This window comes from Parasteatoda tepidariorum, chromosome 6 (assembly GCF_982258835.1).
Source record: "Parasteatoda tepidariorum strain Cologne lab strain chromosome 6, Ptep-v5.0, whole genome shotgun sequence".
Classification (NCBI taxonomy): Eukaryota; Metazoa; Arthropoda; class Arachnida; order Araneae; family Theridiidae; genus Parasteatoda; species Parasteatoda tepidariorum.
The window spans coordinates 9,550,378-9,574,473 of NC_141760.1; the positions used below are offsets into that span (position 1 = coordinate 9,550,378).

At 29.9% G+C, this 24,096-nt stretch overlaps 1 long non-coding RNA gene across 1 annotated transcript in view; it reads left to right on the forward strand.

Moving 5' to 3' along the window:
• LOC122271986 (uncharacterized) overlaps positions 1–24,096 on the forward strand; it is a 114,583-nt gene that overhangs the window by 51,149 nt on the left and 39,338 nt on the right. Inside the window, exon 3 of the long non-coding RNA XR_006226714.3 lies at positions 19,238–19,309. This is a non-coding gene — a long non-coding RNA (uncharacterized LOC122271986). The remainder of the gene's footprint in view (positions 1–19,237; positions 19,310–24,096) is intronic.

The window sequence follows — 24,096 nt, forward strand, 5'->3', positions numbered from 1 at the left end:
AATTGTACGGAAGGGAAAATATTTTTTTTTCTAGTTATGCTGAACGTTTTGCAACTTAGTGTTTACTGCTTTATAGATAAAGTGTTATTCTTGAGGTGAAATTCTTTGGCGAGGTGAAGTTTATTTTTATGAAGTTTTAAAAAAAAATTTTCACCTCGCCAACGCAGTTAAAGCGATGTTGATGTTGTTGAACGGGAAAGTAACAGCTGGTCTCTTGAGTTCAATAGATTGTAGTAGGTATTTTCTGATTTAATTTGTGCTCTAATAAATTAAGCAATATACTGCTCAATAATGTATAAAAAGTCTATATTTTAACCGAAATGAACTGTCTTCATGCCGCTTCAAGCGAATGCCATACGTACGTTATATGATATACCTTTCGACTACTAAATCGATTAGAAGCTCAGTTGTTAACTGTATCATCTGGCCGGAATTGCAAATCAATTTTTCCGTTGGTACGTTTAATGAGTTCTGAGTGGAGCAGAAATAAGCAGCCATAAAATAGTTCCATCAACCTTTTCCAGCCAATATTTACTGAATAAACATTAAATTTAAAACAGTTCCGTATTCGAATAATCTTATTTGAAATGAATCAGAAGTTGGTTCGTAAATTTATTTCTAGAAATGAAGCAGTAGTGACTATACCTTTATATTTTATGATCAATCTGTAATTAAATCCCTATCGATTAAAATGAATATTTTTGAAAAATAATAAATAAATAAATAAAATAAAATAAATAAATAAATAACTGAAAAATATAAATAAAAAATAATGCGAAGAATAAAAAGTAGGGCAAAAAGCATGAAAAGACCTCTTCATTTTTTTATTTTTCTTCATTCAAAAATTAAAATTCTAATTGAATTTTGCACCCTAAAACCCAAGAAAGTTTAGAAAAAACTAATCGTGATATATAGTTCATGGGGAAGTGTAGCAATGAGTCATAGACTTTTTGTGAGACACTAAAATCCAAGACAGTTATTTTAAAATTATCGGTCAGTATTATACTAAGTATTATCAGTATTGTAAGTATATATCAGTATACTAAGTATTATCAGTATTATACTAGGATGCTTACTCGCCAGTTCGCAAAAGCATTTTATTCATCTGTGCTTTTTTTCCCTCAAAAAATTGGCACAAGTTTTTTTTTTCTCTCTTTTCTTTTTTTTACCACAAGTTTAACAGTGATAATTCTCGGGCTAGCTCTATTTGAAATGAATTTTTATATTATTTTCAGCACATCATGTAGAGTGAGCTAAATAAAAAACGAACCACCCTGAATAACTTTTGATCTAATGATCGGGTCTTGACGTTCGAGGACTCAATCTTAAAGGTAAAAAAGGGTGAATTCAAATATGCTAATAAAATTAGTGCAGCGATACGAATATAAGTTACGAAATCCGACAAAAAACGTACTTTCTCTGTTTAAACATACCTTTTCTTCAAGGGATTTAGATTTCTGACCGCAATCTGGGAAATATGGTCCCAATAGTTTGATCCAGAGAGCGGTCCAAAGTTAAGACTAATGTTGATTTTACTTTTTGCGTATTTAACCATATTTCAAGACCTTCTTTAGCGAATTGAAAAAGCTGTAAAATTTGTTTTTCCAAAGATAATTCCATGCAAATTATAACTTTTAATAAATATTTATTATTTTCTATTATTTTGATTAATAATAGTCCAAAAACTTTTGACTCTGATTATATAAAATTTTTTACTTCTTTTTAAAGAACGCAATTCTAAGAGGCAAAATGAAAAATTTGAGCTAAATTGGTTTAATAGTTTCTGAGAAATCAAATTTTGAAAACGTCATATTTCTGAAAATCGGTTTCTCAGGAACTATTCGACCAATTTTGCACAAAAGAATGCTGCTGCACGAGAGGATGTCACGAATGTAAATTTAGTCCATAAAAAGAGAATTTAAAATTAATGCATAAAAAAAACCACAAATTTAAATTTGTAGAATTGAAAGTGATCACTAGTTGAAAAATTTAAGAAGCTCAATTATGATATTTCAAGAATTGTTTCAGAATTCTTTATTGGAAATTCAGGATTCGTTTATTGGGAAAATGAATCCTGATTGTATTCTTTAAAGCGATCCAACTATACGTAATAGCACTGTAGTGAGCCATGTATTCTTGAAAACATAAATTGGCATAAAAAAAACTAGATTTATATTGAAGTTAATAAAAGTGATCGAAAAGTATCAGTGTCCACCAACTGAGCATGCGCTGAAATGTCGTAAGACGCCCGAGGTAGATTTTTTTGAATTTATTTTACTTCAGCAAAGTAACAAAACTAAGTTTGCGATTAAAATATATGTTAAAAAAATAATAAAAATGAGCTAGATAAATAAAAATGAATAAAGTAACGTGGAAAGATACTATCTAGTGTTTAAAAAAGAAACTTTTTAGCAGTACGAGCATAAAAAAGCATACATGACTTTTCAAGTTCTTTTCTAGGAAAAAAATGCAAACGATTTTGTGTAAATATATATCTATATGCATACGTTCTGCAATACGTTTTTCATAAATTTCCACATCGAATGAGAAAAAAAGAAAAATAGCATCGAAAATATGAAAGGGGGTAAAAACTAAAATAAATTTTATTTATTTTATTTTAGTCTTTTCCCAGAAACAGGAAAAATATCGATCAAGTTTTAAGCAAAAAGGAGGGAAATTCTAAAACGCACTACAAAGCAACGTTCTTTTCAAAACTTCGACCGCTTAGGACATTTAGGAAATTTTATTTCCTTTTTCCAGATATATTTATTCGAACTTTCGATAAGAATCGAGGACTCCTGCTCCATAAAAGTTCCAATGGAGATGGAGTTTGATTTCTAGAATGTATAAAAGAACAGGACTCGCGCAGGCGCAGTAGCCATCAAAGAATCGTTTGCTATCATCCCATCATGTAATGCCAAAAGTGAAAAATGTAAAGGTGGGCATTTATTGGAATGCCATTTATTTGGAAGCGATCTAGAAACTTTCGAAATTATGTGGAAAGTTAATATTCTGAAGATAAAATTCGGTATTGAATACTTCTACAAAAATGCATAACTCTATGTGGTGTAAGAATCAGAATAAGTCTTATAACTTAAACGCGTAAGAGGTATACGACTTGTTATTATCTCAAAAACTGAAAATTAAGTTTGCATGTTTCTAAATATTAACAAAACTTTTTCTAATAACTACTCATAATTTCAATTTTCATCTGTTATCAAAACTATGTGTATTACGGATGGGCAGAACTGTCGCTAGGTTCTGCGGTGCCGGAGGCAAAACTTTTTGCTCGATCCTTTAAATATTATTTTTCTTCAGCACCCTTAAGAAAATAAGTCAATTTGAACCTGTAGATTTTCCGTTTTGTTCTTTAACGAATTTTTTTCCTGAAAGCAAACTACTGCACATTTTGACTTTAAATTTTATATTGTTTAATTTTTATATTTTAATAACGTAACATTAGTGAAATATAGTAGAATAATTAAAAAAAAAAATTTTATGGTGACCTTTAATTTCTTTTACGACTTTTTTAAAAGAATAGTTTCAAACGCATTGAAATAAGCGAATAAGTGAATAAGAAGTATCAAAAGGACGAAATAATCGGACCCCTCTACTATTCGTCATCATAGTTGGCCAGACAGCTCAATGTGGGCCAATGCCTTCCTCTGAAGATTTCACCGTAACGACTTCTGAATTATCTTTGATCTCCAAATCTTTTCACTAATTGTAAGAAAGTCAGACTAATTTGAATCAGCCCATCTCAACCTCGGGTTTCCCTGCTTTCTTGTTCCAGTTGGTCTAAGAAGCAATATAATTTTTATTCTATTGTTATCACTCATTCGAATCACGTTGGCCATCCAATTCATTCTATTTATCTTTATGCCTTTAATAATATCAGGTTGTTTATAAATCTTGAACAATTCAAAGTTAAATCTCCTTCTCCAGTTATTGTTTTCATTTACACCACCAAATATACTCCGCAAAATTTTTCTCTTAAATATTGCGATACAATTTTCTCTAGTCGTATCTTTGTCCAAGCTTCAGAAGCATATGTCAAACCATCCTGACAAAAATTTTGTAATTTAAGAACTTTGTTTTTCCTATAAACCTAGATTTAATAAATCTCCTTAGCCCATAGCAAGATAGAGTTGGTTTTTAATTTTATTTCAGGAGACATTCTCCATAATTATTTTTAATTTTCTCTTTCTTAAAAATCTATAGATTGAATTTAACATTCCCATGCAAACATCGCATGGGAGCATACATTAAATATTTTAGTTATTTATTTTTGTTGTTTATACTCTGAATATTACTGGAATACATAAGTGTTATTTCATATAATGTCTAGAATGAATTATTATTATTTACTTAAAAAAATATGTATTTGAAAGTCTTATCTACCTGTTAGAGTAACCATTCCTTTCAAATAAATTTTGCTTCAAATTGTTTTTTATAGCTTCAAACGGTTGCATAAATTTTTTTAAAAATTCTTATTTTAGTTGTAATCAGAGTTCGAGTAATCCTACAAAACAATGAAGATTTTTATGCTTACAAAAAATATATATAACCTTTCATTGAAATATTTTTTCAGCAGCTGGGTGAAGGGGAGAAAAAATCCAGTTAAAAATAAATATATTTATTACCCTTTTTTTTTACATTGTGGTTTCCATTTCTATTGTATTTTGTTTGTTTTTTACTGCGGAAATTGTTCTTTCATAGATGCTTTTCGTTCCGCAATGCCACCCAGCTTATTGAATTTCTAACGGAAATTCACCATTTGATCGTCGTGCTATTTTTTTCTTATTTTTTTAATGAAATATAATACCAGTATCTGCATTAATTTTATTTCTTTTCAGTAAACACGGCGGAAAAAAAAGTCAAATTATCTTTTTGTTGCTTTTCTACATTAATCCATTCGCATAGAAATACCGTTCAAATGAGTTGACATTTTTATGGCTATAATAATCTAAGCGTTAAGCGTTTCCTTTAATGATTAAGTTCAATTAATTTCAGAGCTCAATGTTGACATTTTCGAGTCATGCTAATATAGAACAACCATTTTTCAGAGTTGATAAGTACCTAATGTGTAATATTAGAGAGATTTTGCACGTTTACGTATAAAGCCTCTGTGAGAGCAATAAAGACTCTGTAAAAGCTTTTTTTTTTTTTTTTTTTTTTTTTTTTTTTTTTTTTTGCTTTCCTTTGAAGTTAATACTTTGATGTTAATGCTTTCCTTTTTTTTTAAATTTTCCATGTTAATTTAATTTTTTATTCTGAATCCAGGGGTAATAATTAAAAAAATTAAACGCAATTGGTAGAATAGCTTTTGATTTAAAGTAGCACATTTCAAATATTATTTCACAAGAACTATTCAACCAATTTCGTTGAAATTTTGTATATTGCCAGGTAGAAAAATTGTTTGATAAATGAAAAAATTTGTATGTCTATAATTCAAAAATTTTCGACTATTATTAAATAAAATTATTAATGATAATAAATGATTGTAACAAATTATTTTTTTTATTCGTTTTATCTTTGGATGAACAAATTTAAAATTTTGTGCAAAAAATTTCGATTCGCTTAAAAAGTTGAGATATGGTGAAATACGCAAACAGTAAAATTAACATTAGGGGCCTAAATTTTCGACCTCTTTCCTGTCCAAACTGTTTGGACCAGGGCCATAATTCCTATATTGCAACTGACCGCATTATTATTATTATTTATTTTGCTCACTACACATTGGATGCAATAGCGATAAATAATCATATTAATAGTTATGCTCCAGAAAAAATAATTCCTCTTAAAATCAACCTTATACTAACATTTATTTTCTTCTTTTAGTTTCGAGCATTTATTTTATCATTCCTTAATTACTTAGATGATCTAATTTTTATGAAATGGCGCAACTCTAGTTGAGGTGTTTTCTCTCGCAAATAATTTAATTTTAAGTTGAGAATATTAGAAAAAAATTATCTATTGAAAAGCCATTATGAAAATTCTTTTAGTAATAATAATTATTTAAAATACTAAACATTTTCAGCAAGAATAATGTTTATTAGAATATTTTACATTTGTGGTGTGATTAAATTACGAACAATAAAACTAACAGTCGTCTGTCTGAAAAATGATGCCATTGTGCGGTAGGCATAAAACGAGCTGAAAATTCCAGCTCATTCACCCCCTCCCCTCCTACTTTCATTTCGTAAATTCCTGGAAGGAATCATAAAAATGCGGAAGCAGTTCGAAAACACGAGAAATAAAACCGAATTCCGATTGTCGAGGTCGTTCCGAAAAAGGCGAATTATTGCGTCAAGAAAACAAAAGAAAGTTGGGAAATTCTGAGTGGCATCGTCAAAAAGTGTGGTTCTCTTCATTTCCTTATTAAATAATGAAAACCACCTCCTTCGCTAGTTAGGCCTACCTTGAGAACATTCCATAAACAATGACCTTCTTTTACTTCCATTACTTTGGTGGCGTTGAGTGGCAACAGAACAGCATCCAATCCCAAGATGTTGAAATATTCAAATTCTTGGTTAGTGGAGAGAGTAATAAAGCCGTGAAAATAAGAAAAAAGATTCTTTTTAGAGTTTTTGTGGATACGATGTGGTAATTTACTTGCAGGATGCCAACAAAATATGTAAGGTTTCATATGATATTTCACTGAAATTTCTCTGAGAAGGCCGCCATGTTTTGTTTTACCTTTAGTGTCGCACTTTTTACCCACAATTAACATTCCGTGAAATATATTTACATTAAATCTTATAACTTCAAATAATACAGGATAATTGTTTTTTTTTTAAATAAATAAATAAAAGTTCGCTAGGTTTCGTATTTCTTAAAATATTTAGAGAAAAAGGAGTATATGAAGAATGCTTCTTAGAAAAATATTTGACAATTTGAGAAATATTATATGTATTTATATAATAAGTATACATCGACATTTTAAATAGAACCCGAAACACGGTAAATTTTACCATATTCTGGTAATTTTGACCATGCTTTTTCTCAGTGCGAGTTTCAACAAGCAGACAATTTTTAAATCACATATTTTTTATAATTGGTCTCCCTGTGACCGGTGTTAACTGTTAATTTTGCTTCATGTAATCTAGTCGCATAAGATTTTGTACAGAATGTGCCTAAACATCATTTGGGCCGCCCAAAAAAAATCGATAAAAAAAATAAATAAAAATAGAATTTTTTTTTATCAGCAACAAAATGTTTCGTTATCAGGAAAATTGAGGACGTTGTTTCTAACCTGATAATTGCCCCCCTTTGTAGATTTAAGGATGCATTCAAATGATGTTGTCCACCATAAAGTAATTTTAACTGTTAAGTTAAAACGATTAGTGTAATAAATGAATTTAGATAACTGTGTATAAAAATATTTATGATTGAAAAAGTTCTTTTTTTTTGTGGCCAAAATGTCTAATATATCCGCAATTATTCGGATAAGACTTTGCAGGTTTTTCCCAACACCTGCCAAAGAAAAGCAGGTGACTTTCGTAACTGAGCCTCTAACCTACCACCCGCAGAACTGACTATTTCTTTCGATATCTTCTAGATAACGAATTCGGAGATCTTTCCAAAAGATACTCTGTTTTTAGATTTATGGTAGAAAGAAAACAGACAGGATCTTTTGTTTTCAAACAACGGTTCAACACCGCATTATTCCCAAATCGTGATTCGCTGTTACGCCGTTACCATAGCATTTAATTGGTGATTCCGGTGCTTTATAACAGCGTGAAACATCCGATATCCTTAAATTTAAAATTTTATAGTAACTGGTATTTCATGAACAAATCATGCGAAATGGTATATCTTGAGTTTAAACTTGTGATTTGAATATTTTAGTTTGAATTATTCCATTTGATTTTTTTTTCTTTCTCAATTTGTGTTGAATTAACAAAGAAATTATTCTCAGTTAATTTCATATCCTTTATGCGATTTTCTGAGGCATTTTAGCAGGAAAAAATGACATAATTTAAAAGCGAGCCACTAATAATCATTTGAGTTGATTTTATAATATAAATTAAAATGCAAACAATCTCTATATATTTTTTAATAAAATATCCATCAAAACTCAGGAAAATATTAATATAAGTAGTTATCAAGTTTAAATTATAAATTTCTAGTTTTTTGAGTACAATTAAAGTAAAAAGCACTCTCAATCAATCGAAATTGAGTAAAACAATTATAAAAAAAAAAAAAAAAAAAAAAAAAAAAAAAAAAAAAAAAAAAAAACTGCATATCAATAGTTTAAACCCGTCTCCGATGCAAACGTTCGTAATGTGATGATACAGTTTAATAGATTCTGTTATTCTGGAACAAGGTTGAACTAGATCATAACTTTGGTGTCTTAAAAACGCTAGTGCTGATAATTTTTCTTAAAACTTAGATCCAGTTTGTAAATTAAATTCGTTAATCGTTAAAAGGTTATATGTTTTTAAAAGAACGAATTAAACTAATTTGCTTTAGAGAATTAATTATCATTGCTTTGTATTATGTTTTCTTATAGCAGATTTAATTTAATTTCTTAATCTGAATTTTATCGAGACTTTATGTGAACTGTCAATCTCGTTAATTTGAAAAATATTCAAAACAAATCTGTTGTTTTTATGAAAAGAGTTTTTTTTTTTTTTTTTTTTTTTAAATAAGTGTCAACAATATAAATCAAATGACCGGGATATTTCCGTCGTTTCTGCTTTTTTTTAATTGATCTTGTTGTACTGGTTTTTATTACTTTTATTAGCCTGAAATTTTATGATTCTTACAATGTAAGCAATAAATAGTTTAGTAAATATTCATAAATTCGATACCTGCAAATGACGTCATTGTGTGTATCGATCCTGATTGGCTGTTAAATATTCACCAGTAATATTTTTTGTTTACTTAATGTTACATTTTTGTCTAAAGAATTTCCAAAAAATCAAACCATTTTTTTTTTTTTTCGTTTACAGAGAAATAGTATTTAACTTTTAACTAACCGAAGTCGAACTCGGGCAAATTTTTCTTTCCCTTCGTCTCCACAGCATTTTTGTGAATTTAAGAACATGAAAACTAAAAATTATAACAACCCCCATGAAATCTGCTAACAGAAAACATTTTTCATAAATAACCGACTTATTCAATGGACAGGCAGAAAAAAATATTAAGCTCTACACATGCTAATTGTAGCCTTCTTGTAAAAAAACCTAATTCAGTGCTTTTTCTGTGTCGTAACTTTTCCGTGAATTTATTCATTTTTTTTTCAAATTCAAGTTAACCGAAAGATATCACTTCAGCTCAAGCGAAATATACATTTGACAAAACCTCGATTCAGTTGTACAAATCCTATTATATTTTAACTTCTTACCCAATTTGTAATTCTTCCTCTAACAAATCCTGCTATAACGCGCAATTTGTGAGGCGGAATTCTTGATTCTTTTACTTCGTGATATTCGAATTAGCCATAATATCCCCCCCCCCCTCTTCCCAACTGCTTAATCCTAAAAGCAGACGACTCTTATTAGGTAGGAAGATTTATTTATTCTACGATATTAATTTAGTCAGCCATCTTTAAGTGTAGATTTAATTCTCAGATCCCACGAAAGGAGGGCGTGATGGGGAGATTTCATTTTTTCGTCAATTTACGTCAAATTTACATGCCCGTCTGCCCTTTTTGGGCAGCTGTAAGGGCGTTAATATGGATCCAAGGCCCTGTGGGGTCTGTTTGTTTAAAAGAATCGTTATGCAGGAGGTGCGTCCCTGCAAACGGAAATACACATAATAAATCTTAGAGAATTAATTTGGCACTAATTCGATAATTGTAATTTTTCACTACTCTCTACCTTTTATTTCAGAACAGAGGTAATTCTTCAATCCTCAGCGACCATTATTTTTCATTCGCGACTCTGCCTCTGTCTGTGCGAAAGGGACGTTATTTAATCTTAGGAGGACAGGAACAAGACCACATAGTGGTCTAGAACAGTGGTTAAATGGTGTTCGCGGAACCCGATAGTTCCGTGGAAAGGCAACAGGGGTTCCGAGAGTTGAAACTTTTTTCTTTTTAACCGTTTAGGATTTTTGAACCCTTTAGTTATATTTATATCCGACTAATTTTTCCATTATTCTCGTTAAATTATGAAATTTTTTAACTAAATGCTTGTGAAGGGACAAAAGCAAAATTAAAAAATATGTATATACAGTAGGGAACCGATTATCCGGAACGATCGGGACCATCGCTATTCCGGATAACTGATTTTTCCGGTTTTCTGAATTGCTACAAAAAGCCGTTTTTTTATTGTTAAATCCAACTAAAAAAAACATTTTTTTTTGGAAATAATCTTAAAAAGAGGAAAAAAAGATGAAGTAATACACTAATGATTATTTCCAAAATGATGGTAAGGTGAACATCTTTCAAAAAAGAAAGAAAAATCCTAAAATCTTATGAGGAAAAAAAAAATTTTAAAAAATGGCGGGAAAATTTATCGAATTTCGTTCCGGTTTTTTGGTTTTCTGATTTCCGGATTACGGGTTCTGTACTGTATTTATATTGATAGGACCAGCGGTCGGAGGTAATGCACTACAAGTAGTGTAACTACTGTAGCTGCTACTTTTTTTCGTAGTTTGTAGTGTAGTGTGCTACTTTTTTGAAAGAAGTAGTGTAGTGATTAGTGCGATACAAAAAACTAGTAGTTTGTAGTGATTCCTGTCAACTACTTTTAACGTTAACTTAGAATAGTTAAATGCAACTCATTTTTCGATTTTGATGGGCAGATATCTTCGCGGGTTCGGATGCAATGAAAATGACCCTACCGCTGCAGCTGAGCGTTGCTAGAAATTGCGTATAACTAATATATAAACTAAGCATTACGAAAAATAGATAATAATTAATTAATCTCCCATTTTCACTTACGAATGCAGACTCGTGAAATGTTATTTCAAAAGATGGGAGCGTATATTTGATGTACTGTTTCGATGTTTAGAGGAAATGAAAGAGTATTAAACAATTAAAAAATTTGATAATTTTGCATTTCTTAATTAAAATATACAGCTGTCAAATAAGTTTAAATGAACAAATTCTAAAAAAATGCTTTGAAATAACAAACTGGCTCATTTAAACATAAATAAATATTTCTTAACTATTCCCGTACATTTAATGTTCTTGAACAAAAGTGCAAATTAAGTTCTCCAGCAAAGTTCGTCTCCTTTAAGTAGTTAATAAATTCCAAAGTAGTTTGTAGTCACCACAATTAAAAATAGTAGTTAACTACATTTGTAACAAACTAGTTGTAGTAAACTATAAAAATGATGTAGTTTTCCGACCACTGGATAGATTCCGACCACTTATATAAAAAGGACATGCATTTATGAAGAACTAGCACTAGATATAATAATAACGAATACAAATAACCAAATTCAACAACGTAGAAATATGTTTCTCTAATTACCATTTTCAATAATTTTTTCTCTCCAACGAAATCCACATTTTAGTTTAAGCAAACATTGAAATCAAATTGGAACTAGGCTAGATTCCGTTCCAGACCTGTAAATTCTAATGTTTGACATAAAATCCAATTTAGTGATTGGTATTGGTAAGACGATACAATGAAAAAATTTTATTCTTCATTCATTCATTAAATATTTTCAAATTAATTATATAGATTTCAATCCTTGAATGTTTTTAAAATAATTAATAAAATTTCAAGCATTCAATATTTTTAAAATTATTAAAAAAATTTTAATATTTAAATATTTTTAAAATAATTAATAGTATTTCATTGATCAACATGCTCGCGGTTGAGAGTGAAATTTATTTAAGTCTACGGATTCCGCCAAATGTAGGTCGATCATTTGAGTCGAAAAAAATCGGGAATTGCTGATTTAGAAGTTTTGAGTAGTATTAGAGTTAAAGAAAATTATCAGAATTCGAAGTTTGCGTCTAAATAATTTGCCTAACTCCAGTTAGATGAAAGTCAGGTTCATGTACTCGTTTATTTTTTTTTTGTGTTGACCAAGGATAATGAGTTTTATAATTTCTCATCATAAATATTTTTATATTAATTAAGAAAATCCATTATGTGTATGAATTGTTGTTTTAAGAATGTGGATGAAGAATTATATTGCGAACCATAATTTTCACAGCCAGTTGTTCTTTTTATCACATTCCATTCGTAAGGTCAAACGCATTATCTCGGTCTAAATCATCCCGGAATGTTTTTTACCATATTTCGCTTAAACTCAGAAGAAAAAAAAAATTTAAAGAAAAAAAAAAGAACAATAATTGTACACGTGATTTAACACGGAATGTCCGCCGGTTTTATTCCAAGTTCGAACAAATATTTTTTATTTTCATGGCAACCTCGAAGTGGTTTTTCTTCTGAACGAGCAAGGTTGACCCTCGTAAAAACCGCGAGCAGAAGAATCAAAAATATCCAGACAGATGATATATTTTCATTGATAAAAAAGGAAGTGTGTAGTAATAATACGTTCATTCATATTTAGCAAAGATGAACGGTTGTAAGAAAGAATTTTGAGGTCACGGGCAGCACTCTTCTGATTGGCTAAGAAAGGGTTGACGCTGTCTTCTCACATTCCTTTTAACAAGCCGGAAGACATTTGATAAAGGGAGGCTGGGGGGGGGATGTGACATTGCTATTGTGTTTCTCTCAACCTCAGTTACTGTTTTATTTGTTTATTTAAAAATTAATTTTATTAGGAAATTTACTCACACTTGGTTTAAGAAGGAGGCTTTTTGAAGCTTAGAGGCCATACAGGTCGAATTTTTAGAAAAATGTGTCTTTTTACTTTCAATTTCATTTTAATAAAATAAGAGAATAATTTTAATTACTTTGTAGATTATTGTAGGTTGTCGATTTAGTTTTTACCTCAAATGCTTATTGCGCTTTTTCTGTACAGGGAATTAATTTTTATTTATTTTAATAAGATATTGATTTTTTATTTTTTCAAGTCCATGTTGTACCATTTATCGTTAACTTATTTTTTGAGAAAAATTCAAACTTAGTATTCTAATTATTGTTATAAGCTTAAACATTAATAAAGGTTATTTAGGAACGCTTACTTACAACTGTCTTTTCTTTGAAGCTTGTTTAAAAGTAAAAGTTATCTTTGATTACTATTTTCGTCAAGCTTTTAATAATAATAGGATCTTTTTTTATCAATTTCCGAATGGTTATTACTCACAATTTTATTTTTAATTCATGTAGAATTTTCAATGTTCGATGCAAATGTAGTTTCAGTCATTTCATCGGTACATTTGAATTTTGATTTATGTTATTTTTTTAAAATCAATTTTATACTAAGTAACAATATTATGTATTTTATAAAAATGCAAAACATTTTTAAATAACTGTTCTTGTAAGAGAACAAATCAAGAGTTGTAATTTAGAATAGTTTGCTTACAACTAGTCTTGTTCTTGAAGCACGCTTGGAAGGAACTGTTGTCTTTGATTATTTACATCGAGTTTGATAATTGAATCCTTTTTGAGGACATTACAAATCGATAAATTTTTTTATTTTATGTATTTTTATTCATTCTAATTTTATGTAATAAAATTTCTTATTAATTATTTTTTTAAGGTATCCGACTAGTTTCGACAACTACTTTTTTTTTAAAAAATTAGTATAAAGTTTTAAAACGCTAGTTTATTTGTTTTATTATGTGTAAAAGCTTATAAAACTAGCAAAATCAATTATCATTATTATTATTTTTTTGTAATAAGCCATTTTTTTTGGCATATATGCTTAACACTGTAAAAATATTTCTGTCACCAGAGACAAAAAAACCTTTGAGGATTTTATTTATAAGGCTATTTATTAACTATTTTGAACTATTATCTTAAAAGCAAGTGCATACACTATTGAGTTAGGGATCAACGTAGTTAAAAAAGCAAATTTTTAAAAATTTCCACTCTTGGCTTTGCGGAAAACATGCATGAAAAATGGAATTCTACTTGTTTCTCTTAGTCTGTTGTTCAAAACGTGTGCTATAATCATAAACACTCATAAAAAATTGTAGACAATTACTTTTAAAACAACATGAGATATCGTGTTTAAGGAGGTGCAAAATGGGAAAAAACTTGATTTTGTGATTTTGAGGTAAACACACTTCAAGACTTAAAATCACTAGTCTATCCACTGTTAAACAATTAGAGTAAAAACTAAAGAAAATTTTTTTAGAAAATTAAGAGTACAGGGATTCTAAATTTATAATAAATTCAATTTCGAAAATTTTGCCCAAAATCGTGTTTTCGCACTAGTTAGATACCTGAAGAAAAAAAGAAAAAAAACAAACAATTTTGTACTAACTGTCAATATAACATCGATTATAAGAGAAAAACAAAATCTGTGCATTCTCTATCTATGTCACTATTGTCACAGAGCTAATCAAGAGCGACAATTCAGAAATGTTTACTAGCATAACTGTCACTTCTACTGTTATACGAGGTTAATGTTTTCGTAAAGTTTGGTAATTTTACCTTTTTGTGCAAATTGATACTGTGTAACAAACATTGCTTTTTTTATAGTTTTTTCAATGAAGAGCTTTCAACATTCATTGTACATACATTTTCATTAATTCCAACAATAATTTATACAAATTTTAATTGCTTTAATCAATTTTAAGCCAGCTGTCAAAAACTAGTATTTTAAAATATAAAACGAGCATTCTGAATAACTGATGTTTCAAGAGCAACAATTTAGAAATGATTGCTTATACAACTGTCTCTTCTTTGAAACATTGTAGATGTTATCCGCGATTAATACTCTCATCAAGTTTAAAAAGTAAATTTTTTTTTTCACCATTACAAAGGAATATAGACTTACATATTTTTTTGAATTATTTTTTATGAAATGAAGTTTTTTAATGTGAGGTGTAAATACATTTTCAATCATTAATTTATTGAAGTTTAGGGTAGTTTTTTTTTAAAATCAATTTTGTACCAAGTTTCAATCTATTATAACAAAAAGGCGAAAAAGTGCATTCTAAATAAAGAATGTTTCAAAAGCGGCAATTTAGAAATGCTTATTTGCAGAACTCTCAAAACTTGTTAGAAAGGAACTGTTACCTGTGATTACTATTTTTGTCAAATTTTATAACTTGACGAATATAAATTTTCAAATTTTATTATTACATTGTTAAGCCTAATCTAACATAGATTTAGCACAATTTGCAAATATTAAATTTAATAAAGTTATACACAAACACTTTATGTTGTTCAAATTTAATTTGAATTTTATACAATAAAATCATTTTTAGCAAATTGTCCAAAATAAAATACAAAATTAAAAGTAAAACAGATGCTTGTACAAAGGCAAATAAAGAAATTAGAAAGAAAGAATGAATTTTCAGATGATAATATTAAAATAAAATCTTTTCATTCTAAGGGAAATAACAGAATAGTAATTTATGGTGCTCTGTTATGTTCTTAATTAGAGCTTCTTCAAATTAACTTCATTAGAATACCATTACGGGTACTTAACAAAAAAATAAAACAATATCTGAAAAAATAAAATTTGTTTTTTTTTCAGTAACAAATTAAAAGAAAATATGGAAATCATTTTTATTTTTCATAAATGAAGATAGAAAAATGTTCTTTTTATGTTATTATTAATTTTTACTTGTTCAGGGTTTTCTCTTCTAACAATTTTTTCTCCATTTGTTGTCTTTCTGCAGTTACTGTGTTAATCTGTAGCACCCGCTGTTGTGCTGTGAGTTTTGGGTTTATAAAGCAACAAATTTCAAAATTTTAAGATAGAGCGGCAGATTAACGCTGTAAATTTTGGTACTGGGGTCATCAAAAAAAAAAAAAAAAAATCAGATTTATTAAAATATACTTCATTTATATTTTTTAAAAGAAAAAAGAACAATAAAAACTGGTGGCATACAATTAGAATAAGCGTTTCCAGTCAGAACAAGCATTAAGAAAAGACGGATATTTTTCATAAATAAGACATTTTTTTCTCTTCATTCGTTGTCTTTCTTTCTTTTTTTTTTTTTATTTATTATTTTTTTTTTTAAATAAAAATCTGCAGTTGCAGTGTTAATCTGTAGCGCCCGTTGCTGTGCTGGGAGTTTTCCAATACTGGGTTTATAAAGCCACAGAAAAATTTTAATTTTTTAAGATAGAACTGCTGATTGACACTGTAAATTTTGTTACAGGGGTCATCAAAAAATATCACAAAGAATCAGATTTATTAAAATATACTTCATTTATATTTTTTAAAAGGAAAAAGAACAATAAAAACTGGTGGCATACAATTAGAATAAGGGTTTCCCATCAGAACAAGCAATAAGAAAAGACGATTATGCAAATTCACTCATTAACAAACTCAGTACACATTCTTCTACGAAGGGAATGAAAATAAGACGACACGCATTCGATTTCTGCCACTTCCAATTTCTTCTTGAAGACTTCCCCCCTCGTTCTATAGAGTGTTCTTCTTCTCAATGATAATTTCATTAACGGAAGATCCGTTCATTAAAAGGAATGTCCGCTCATCAAATAGAATTGCAATAGAATATATAATATATATCCCAAACGATTTTCTTTATTTGTTTGTTTGCTTCTAAATCAAAGTTTGAAGTCAGTTGCCTTTAAAGCATTTTCAAATAAAGTCAATTCTCAATTTCTTTTATTTTGCATTTAGAAAATCTTGCCAATCCAATTAATTTTTAAAGAATAAAAAAATAATAATAACATTTAATATTGAATTCTTTATTTGAATGCGAGATGTTAATTTAAAATATTTTTTTTATTTACTTATTTTGCATTCCTTATCGAATTTCATTACGAATGTTTGGTATTAACTTTTTGTTCCGAGATAAGTATATCCGCAGAGAGTTTAAGCATATTGAATAATTCATTTCGATTAAATAGATACGTGTTTTATATTCAATTCCAATACAAATGAAAACTGACAAATTGAATTTGCTAAATGTAGTGTTGAATTGCTTGATTATTTTCATCGACATAGATTCAAGAACTGCTCTTTTTATGCTTATTTTAAATGCATTCTCTTTTGGTAAAGTAAAAATTGAAATGGTGTTTTGTACTAAATGACTGAGCTAGAAATGCAGCACAGTTAACAGTGAAAAAAATATTAAATAAAATTTAAATCGGATAGTTTTAAATCCAACAATCATACTTCAACTTTAAATAATAAATAAAATTGGAAAATTGTGATTTTTTGAATAATATAATTATTTAAGGCTGTTTTCGAAGGATCCGTCGTAATATGAAATGGTGCGTTTTTGCGAATAATATGTTGTTTTTTAAAACTGCTGTGAGTTTGCAATTGTTACTCATGACCGTTAGGTCAAATTTATCCTATCTAAAGCCAGCGCTGTTTATGCTTATTTTGAAAATGGCACAAAACGTCAATATGGAGAAAAGTTACAGCTTTGCAAAATTGTAAAGCGTTTGTGGTCTAATTTTTAATACTTAAAAACTTACTTCCAATGCTGCATTAGCTGAACTCATAAAAATTTACAAAAACTGAGGTGATTTGGATAATTTTCCTCTAGGTGGAAAAATGTCGCCAAATTGGCGATTTTTGAGAAAATTTAATAACCTTAAAAACATTTAAATTATTTGTCTGTTCTAAAGCCCAGATAATTCTTTACCGCAAGATGATAAGATCATCGCATTGCTTTGAGTGTAAGGCTTAGGCTTTTTTTAATTTTCCATGACGATAGAGCTTCGAAAAACAGAGTTAACAAGGACGGTACCCTAAGAAAGAATTGTAAATCAAGCCGAATTATTTTATAAATTATTTTTATTAATATTTTGTTTGCTTATGAATTAATATATTTAAACCATTTTGTTCATTGGTTGCGGATGACAAAAAGTATTGAAAATGTAAGTTTGGATAAAAAAATTATTGTAGAATCGTAAAAATTTCGCCAAACGTACGATGAGTAGCACAGTTGGAAAACCCCCGTTTAAGATGCTTATAAAAGTTCGTATTGAGTAAACTAAATTGTTACGCAAAAAGAGTACTTGAAAAATGCAAAGATATGCATGACGCTTATTTGCTAATTATATATCATTAGGAATCTGCAACAAAAATACATACATCAAGTGTATAAGGCGGCCCTCCCGGCTGTTGCCATATGACTCTTGTATTTTATGTATTTTATGTTCTTTTCTGTTTTTACTTGGTTTTAATAAACATTTACCCGTATACCCTGAATTGGGGCGGATCTGGGTGAATATTTTCATAAATATTTTCATACATCAAGTGTAACCTATCTTTAGCCAACGTTCTATGCTTATTTTGATAATATCGCAAACGTCAATATGGTGAAAAGCCACAGTTTTAAGGAAATGAAAAGCGTTTGTGGTCTAATTTATTAATGTTCAAAAACTTACTCCAATGCTACATTATCTGGGCTCATAAAATTTTTTAAAAATTGAGACTGAAGCATTGATTTTGATATTTTTAATCTACGAAGAAAAATGTCGCCAAATTGTTGATTTTTAAAAAAAGTTTAATAGTCTTTTAAATATTCAAGTTATTTGTCAGTTCTAAGCATCAGATTTATCTTCATGGTACGATGGCATTTATTGTTTCAAATTATAGCTTTGACCAAAGTGTAAGGTACTTAACTCTGTTTTTTCGAAGCTCATGTCGCCAAGGAAAATAAAAATAAAAAACCATTGTTAAAGATTCTTACACATGAAGCAATGTGATGATTTTAAACTATATAATCTTGCCATGAAGAATTCGATTTGGGAAATCTATTGAAGACGAGTATAAATTTAATAAAGCAAAACAACGCGAATAAAGCACAAATAAGAGGGGCGCGAAAACGGAATGGAATATTAATTCATTAGTCGAAAATTTCAAGGAGCTGTTTGTGTGTGTGTGTTTTTACAATGAGGAAGGTTCTTGTTTATAGAACCGAAACTACATTATGTCTACCATTCTGTCTTTATTTGTGCTTTGTTTAGATTATTTTGCTTTGTTTGTACGTAGCATAAAATATAATCTATCTTCATTTGTATAACATAACCACCAGAACTTTTTCTTTTTTAATTTTATAGAAAACTCAAACCAAAATTTACAAGAAAGAATTAAAATTATCTCATCTGAAGCATGCTGTCCCGAATTTTAGAAATAGGCTTATAAATGTACAATACTTAACAATCAAAAATTTTTCTAAAAAAATGCAAAATGTCTTTTGTGTTTAAAAATGGATCAGTCCAAATGATAATAAGCTCCTTTATTTTTACAGGTTAGATTAAGCAGATAACCACTGACCACCACTGAAGATTCCAAAGTAAAAGCGCATACCAAACAACACCAGGTAAGCCATAATTTATTTTTGCAGTTAAGAATTAATGTTTAAATTTTAAATTTTCTTATCCTCTTACTGGTTTTTCCTTCGAAATGATATGAGATGAAAATGTCTTTACAACCTATAATGAAAATAATTTTATTAATTGCTTTATTTCACGCAGCAATGAAGCATCTAAAAATAATCCTTGTTCAAATTTAATGTGAAATCGGTTTTAAAATTCTTTTTCTTCGTCTAGCTGTTGCCCGCGGGGATGTACTTTGATTGAAATTTTAACCATTTTCAATAAATGTCCGCGATATTCCCTAAGTTCTTTATGTAATGAATTTTAGTAATAACTTAAAATCTGTCTGGCAGCTATTAAATCAAACGAACCACCGTAAGTATGGAGTGTTTTCTACACTAGGGTGCGCTGTAAGCTTTTTACTGACTATACTTCCGGGTTATTGTTTCCGGTGTATTTTGAAGCCATTTGGCTCACGCAGGGTTGCCACATGTGACTAAAATGCAAGTATTTGCGACTATTTTTGGTATGAGGGGACTATGGCAACTTTTTTTTACCTAAAAGGGCTAAAAAAGCAACTATTTTCAGGAAGAGGAGACCATTGGGAGACTTTTCTGTACTCCTAGCGATGTTTTTTTTAGCATAAATTGGGTTCAAAATCTGCGACCCACGATAGCTTTTGGACACACTGAACTTTTTTTGCTTAAAAAATAAAAAATGTTGAAAATTTTGATTTGCAAATTTGAGTCTTCACTTTTAAGTTCGTTCAATCTGCAGATGCCTTTGTAAGTCTATTTCGTTTCTCGGTCGCCTTTTTAATGGTTATTGTTTCGAAATTCCGCATGATTTAAAAAAAATAAATTAATACAATATTACGATGCGTGAATTTCGAATCTGAGTAATCACTTTTCACAATATATATGTGTGTGTATGTATATAATATGTATTTCCTAGATAAATTATTGATAAAAGGGAAAATTGTGCTAGAACATTAACGTTTATATAAAAATTATCATATTTGCCACCAACTTGACTAAATGGATCATGGTATATGACAATTAAGTCATTAACAAAATTTTAGTCATATTTTCGATGAATTTTTGTTCTTATTTAGGCAACTATCTTCGTAGTTTTCGGCAACTATTTTTATGCTTTAGGCTACTAAAAACAACTATTTCGTCCATTTTTTGGGGGGCAACCCTGCAGCGTGATCCTTGTGTTTTGAACTCCCTTATGTTGTATTTCCTGCATACGTGTATTTGTTACCTGATTTATTATTTGAGTTTAGAAAGTAATCTTTATAAGAATCATGATTTGAAGCCTGTCATTTCAAAACGTGCGAATCATCATTTGAAAAAAAAAAAAAATAAAAAAATCGTTATAAGACACTTTTTGCATTGCCAACATATCAATTTCGAAATTTAAACCTGAATGATAATTTGTAAAACGAACTTAATCTCGCTGCTCGAACAATATGCTAACACTAACGTATGATGGTGCACGACTTGCAACATGAACAGACAGTACTGAACAAGTAATAAGTGGCCAAATCGGAACTGCCAAAAAAACGAGTTCTTTTCAAATTTAGCAACCATGTCACCTTTTTTAACAATACATCTATAAATAACTAAAGCAAATTTATTCTTAAAACTCACCAGAATTTCTTAATATCATTTATATCTTATAAAATACAGCGAATTTGAGCTCAAAAGTTATATAATTTATTTCTTTTATTAAAAACAAAATTATCTGCTTAAAAATATCGCCTTGCAGAATTAGCTGCAGTAAAGACCTGTTTAGACGATCCAATTTCTTGGACAGAGATTGATTGATATTGATGGAAACTTGTTTTGCTTTGAGCTTGAATCGTGTAAACAATCATCCAAGAACTTGGTCCAACTTCTTGGACGATAGTAGAGCATGTTCTTCTTTCTATCCAAGTTTTTTCTCCCTTAACCAATCAGCGTCTTAGGTTTTGTGACGTCAACAAGCAGGCAGCAAATTATGTCATTTTGTTGTCTGTTTTCATATATTTTAGTCCAAATAAATTGATCTGTTGCGGTTTATTTGTGTTATTATGACTTTATTTGAATTTATTTAGTAATTTTAAACTTATGTAAGTATTATTTTATAATGTTGAATATGAACAATGCGCATGCGCAAGTTTTTCTTTCAACGAATCAGTGACATTCAAGGACTTCGATAGTTGCAACGAATCATCCAATTTCTTGGACAGAGAAATCCGTCCAATTTCTCGGATTCAAGAAATTGAACCGTGTATACAGGCCTTAAGCCTCTTAAACAGAAATACAGCAGGTAAAGAGCTCGAGATGGTTACTGTTTACATTTATATTGAAAACACCATCCATGATTTCGGGGACATTTCAGAATATTAGGCAGCAGAGGCATTAAAATTATTTCCATCTCTGTTGTGAGACAGAAATAGCACTTTTTTACTGCTAGTTTAATAAATTATAATTCTAAAACTAATGACCAAATATTAATTTTTTTTAATACAACGTACTCCCTGTACATTTTCTACACACCTTCGTAAATTAATATTTCTAAGTCTCATAGCTTTACGCTGCAGAACAAAATGTTACGTAAATCACCCAAAGTCGTCACTTTTTTAACTATACATATATTTTTTTTTAATTTCACTTCTTGTTCCTGCTCTTGACGGACATCACTTCGAGACAAGTGGAAAGTCAAAGCACTGACCTCAAAGAATCTAGCACTAAAGCTGTAAAGCACATTCTAGAAAAGGCCTTTTGTGAGGTTTTTGATTCTCGAAAATTTCGCTGGTAACACTGTAATACCATTTTAACTCTTTGCCCTTAGGTATAAAACCTCTTATTTTTGACAAATATATAAACACAAAAAATTTTTTTAGTTTTCCTTTTATAAGCAATCAGGTCATTAGAAAATTTGCAAGATAAAACGAATTCCTTCATAGGTTCTGCATACAACAGTTTTTATGCCTCTTTTTGACCAAAATTCTGGTCAAAATTTTTCTGCCCCTCAAAAGGTGAATGTGATCAATTAATGCTCTTAATAGGGCAGGATAGTCTGGTTGGTAGGGCACTGGACTCACGTTCGTGGGAACAGGAGTTTGAATCCAGCAAGCAGAAGACTCACCGTGTAGTAAATGGTGACTGGTGCACGTTAAATCTTTAGGATCACAAAGTCCTCCGTGTTCTCATAGCAAATTATAACTCTGGGGTACTGGATTAGAGATTGATCATTCTCTGGTTCAGATCAAAATTTTGATCTGCGGATGAATGAAGGGGTCCACCTTATAAACGGGTATGACGCATGGGTGCGGCAGATGACGAATTCTTGGCTATGAATGGCGGCATTGGAAAACAAAAGCAATCGCAACCTCAAGGCTTTAATGGCCTACAACAACAACAATACTTTTAATTGACTCAATGACATTACTTTTTAAATAAACCCTGCACATTGTTAACTGAAATCTGTGTTGTGATTAAAATTTTAATTTTTGTTATTAATATTTCTAATTAAAATATATTCTTTCAAAGCTGTACTATTTCAAATTCTCAAAATGTCATGTTCTTTTCTCTCTTTAACGGTCGATTCACTTTTGTTACACAGCTACTTAAAAGTCTCGCCGAATGAATTGCGGAAAAATTCCACGTGGCACACGTCGAACATTCCATCATCCTGAATAATCCCCAAAAGTTCTTTCACTTCCAAATTTTACGTCACCATTTTTTTTTTACCTTCAAAACCGCAGTGAAAGTACTTAAGGAACATCAGTCTTGCCACCTACCAGTTTTTATTTTTAGTTTACCTGACTTTCTTATTTTATTTATTCTTTCTTATTAACAGTGTTTGGTCTGTTTTTTTTTATATTTAACTCATTCTCTCCTTTCTTCTATCCGTTTACATCCTGTCTCCACCTATTCCAAAGTAACTGCTGTATTTAGAAAATGGCGGTGTAGATCGAAAGGAGTCTGGGGCGACAGGTATTTTTGTTTATTTTTTCTTTTACTATTTCTTTTTTAATTCTCGCTACAAGTTTGAGTTTTTAAACGTGTGATTCAGCGCATTTCGTTTGTCGTCTGCCTGTCGTGACTCAGTGTCTTTTACTGCACCATCTTTCATGTAGAATTTTCTAAAGCAGACATCCCTCTGCGTTTAAACTAGGAAGACGCGTGAATGAATATCAGGACTTACGAAGTTTACCCGTATGTCATCATTAACATTTTACTCCTTTGGCTCAAGAAACTATATGGAATAATTATTATATGATAAAATAAATGTTTTGATGGCCGATCACGTAACCCCGTTTTCTGGGATCACTCTTTTGTCCATTTTAGGAATGCCACGAAATTCCATTCGCGTTTAGAATCTACCACTTCAAAATTCCAATTCACTAGTATATGTCAGACATTTTAACTCCATTCTATGGTGGGGTACCTTTTCATAGATGAAAGTTGACATTATCAATAACAACTCACCACACAAGAAAATGTGGACAGCATACCTGCTGGTACCCCTCTCTCCAAATTTCCACGCCACAACCAGCTAGAGAGGATTTTCAGGCACAGCAAATTTAACGTGCTTCTTGTCGGTTATTTAATCATGCCAGTTATTTAATCAGTTACCATGATCAAACTCATAACTTTCAACTCTCAATCATTGGTATGCTTTGACTTGTGGTTGTGCTATTAGAGCGCTTCTCCGATTATATTAATGTGGAACAGAGAGAAGAGTGATTTTTTTAATTAAGGGAGAAAATATATAAAATTTTATGAATGATACATGA